This window comes from Sitodiplosis mosellana, unplaced genomic scaffold (assembly GCF_009176505.1).
Source record: "Sitodiplosis mosellana isolate CC-2019 unplaced genomic scaffold, AAFC_SMos_1.0 Smas_scaffold_6226, whole genome shotgun sequence".
NCBI lineage: Eukaryota > Metazoa > Arthropoda > Insecta > Diptera > Cecidomyiidae > Sitodiplosis > Sitodiplosis mosellana.
The window spans coordinates 6,819,018-6,822,563 of record NW_022601467.1 but is presented as its reverse complement, the minus strand read 5'-3'; positions in this window follow the sequence as shown (position 1 = coordinate 6,822,563).

Here is a 3,546-nt window from a genome sequence, read left to right as displayed (position 1 = left end):
GAGAGAGAGAGAGAGAGAGAGAGAGAGAGAGAGAGAGAGAGAGAGAGAGAGATTGAGCGGAATATACAGACAACACACATCTTTTTCCGTCAAAAATGCCTCATTGAATCCATCGAGTGTTGAGTTTGTCGTTTCGCCCAAAATCAACGATCGTTTGTTTTCTAGTTTTCAATGCAGATGACATTTTCGATGTACGATTGTGCGCGTTTTCTCACTCTCTAACTCTCCATATAAAATATGATGGAAAAAAAGAGAAGAAGAGGAACAACCGAAAAGGGACTACTCTCATTCACAACACAACACACAACGCCTAGCATCGTGTTTGCGAGACATGCTGCATACGTATTTGTGCAGCACTACTGTGTGAGAGATAGACCAGTAACAGTGACACAGAAAAAAATCATGCACCACATTCCATAGCACACAAGCACTATACGATGTTTGTAAGTTCGAGTGTTTGGCATCCCTCGTGCGTTTGGCCGTTGCAAAAATACAGTGTACGATTTTACTGCTGATGCTGGTGTCGCCGTCGTCGCTTCTGCTGCTGCTGTTGAATTTAAATGTGTTGGCTCGGAGCGGAGTCGAAGTATACGGATTGGGATGGATATGCCGTAATATCCTTTTCGTTTCGCTTTTTCCGTAGCCGTAATTTTTCAAAGCTGAAATATAGCATTCGAAGTCATTCTCATTGTGGTTGCTAAAGAAACCACATGCGATCCGTGTGTTCGTAACACGTACTATATAACGTAAACTGTTGTTAAAAAAAAATTTCTTCCCCTCTGTCAAAACGAAACACCATTCACACGTACGACGACTCTGCGAAAGTTGTGATTTCTAATAATTATATTCGAATCTCCGGTAAACATAAGATTGGCGGTGCAGTGAAACGACGCCTTTCAGCTTTAAGTCAACTTAATATAAAAAAGACGTACTGTTACAAACTGAATTTCATAGTTTTTTCTTCTTGGTTGGTTGTATCTCGTTAAACTCATTGTGAAATCTCGAAGTGTGTGAGTGTGTTTTTTTGTCTCTCTCTCTCTCTTTTTTCTCCTGTGCTCAGTGGTTCCACGTATTTTCGCGGAAAAGTTTTGCATCGAAGTGCAACGAAGCATTGTATAAAACCGAAAACGGAAAGAGAGAGAAAGTGATTATTACGAGCAAAGCCGTTCCATCTCGGATTCATTTCAATTAATTTTTGCTGGTTGGCGTTGCATCGACGCTCGCGCTTTTTGTTCGCGATAAAATAATTATTACAAAGTTTTTAAGAACTATTTAGCACATTTAATCTCTATCGTCGGCGAAGCGTGTGGATTTAAATAAATGTATTTGTTCTGTCAATAAATCTGGATCCGTAAGTTGAATGATGTTTATTTGGAATGGATGGAGGCGGGAGGGGGATGTAGAGAAAAAGAAACGGAATTAATTTTAAAGACATTGGTGCTTTTTGAAATGGGGTTTAATTGAGACAAATAAAAGAACTGCTCAACGACTTTATCCGCTGCAGATGACTTTGGCTTTGGTTTTTGCTCTCAGCAATTCATTGATGACAATGAACATTCCTTGGCACATTTCTCGAACGAAGTGCAAACACCAGAAAACCAGAAGAGGAACAACACAATAAACAATCCACGATGTTTTAAATTCAAAAGCTCATCAAATTCAATTGAATCAATTGTTTGGTAAATGGAACTGTGAGAGAATGAGAAAGAGAGTGCATTTGATCGTCAGTTGCATATCAAAGCGTTTATTGTTTTTTTCTTTCTTTCATTTCTTTGTGTTTCTTGATGGAAACAACGGCTCAAGTCATTTGAAGGTGTTCCAATGAAAACACACATATACATCGATACACACGTACGCAATTTACCGCTTTGTTCCGCTTTGCTGCAACATTTTATCGCTATTTTGTGGCTTCAAATAATTGAGGCTTTTCCATCTTGTAATTCCTGCTTTTTGTTGTTGGTTCTCGTGTTTTTTTTTCACGTTTCGAGCACCGTCCTAATTGGAAAACAATAGGGCATTGAGTTGATGTATGGGTTTGTGTGCGTGCATCTGTATGTATGCATTGGCCTCGATTGGAAAACGATGATTAAAACTTTTTCAACTATCACAAGGCACGTTACATACAAAAATATGTTTGCCAACCATATTTTGAACTAACTCTCTCTCGCTCTTTTTTCGTGTGTTCCTTGTAATATCCTGTTTGCAATGCCTTTTTTGCCTCTTTCACATGTTTCACAATCCATTCGGAATATACTTTTTTCGCCCTCTCCCTCTCTCTCTCTCTCTCTCTCTCTCTTCCTTTGTGTCTTGCTATTCTTTATTCCATCGGCTCTTTCACAATAAACTTTTACACAAACCGAGCGAAATAACTTTTTCTTTTTTTTTATAAACTTGTTGGATATTTTTCATTCCACCAGTTTTGAACATAAATTTCTGTTGGATTCTCAAAAAATTTACAACAAAAAAATTTATTTTGTGGAACAAATGTCAAAATATGGCCCATTCATAATCGACAAATCTAATGCAAAGTTGCAAATTAGTTTTGCAAACGTATGTTTGATACAATAAATCCGGAATCACATGCATATCATCCACCTTTCAAGTACACTTGCTCTACATATTAAACCAAAACCGAAACCAGTGACAATGCACAAATACCATGTAAATTTGATACCATTTTTCGGAATGAGAGAGAGATACATACATACACGATGGAAAGAGTTCAAGTTTAATTACTGCGTTCATTGCAATGACCTGATTGTATGCAAATGCACTTCAATTGTAGCTCGGCTCGTTATTGAAATCGCAATATTTGATTCGATTTCATAGTGTTAAAATGGTACACAATGGAAAAAAATACAACAAATTGAGTAAAAGGTGAACATTTTCAGATTCATCTCATTTCTAGTTGAATGAAATTCTTTAAAAAATCGACCAAAGCAAAGACTCAGCATTCCTATTCAAATTTCTCGTTCATAACCTCAAAAATGTTCAGTGTTGTTGACATTGTTATTATCTATGGTATGCGGCGAAAGTGAAAATTCCATTCTCGTGCTCTTTTATAGATACACACAGAGCTGTCCATCGTGATGCTGGACATCAAGCTGGCGTCAAGAATGGCGAAAAGTTTCGATTGAAAACTTTAAGCATTAAACACATATCCATATAAAAAGAACGCCATGCCATTTGGTTGATGAGTATTTGTGCGTAAATGGTATTTGATTCACAAATCCTCAAGAGATTCCAAACGTTCAATTTTCTTGCATAAAGAATATTACATTTACATCAAAATTTACGTAGAATATATATGTATAAGAGCGGCAATAAAATTCATGGTACGGAGGATGTTTTTGATAGTTGCTTTTGTACACACATATGCCATAAGCAAGAATGAATGGCGAAGCGAGGGTGGGAGCAGGAGGTGAAGGCAGACGTGTGCAAGGTCAAAAATTCTAGGGGGGGGGGGGGGTAAATGTATTTTTCCCGGGGGGGTGGGAAAAGAGTTTAAACCAATTGTAAAAAAGCCAAAATTCAACAATGGGGGTC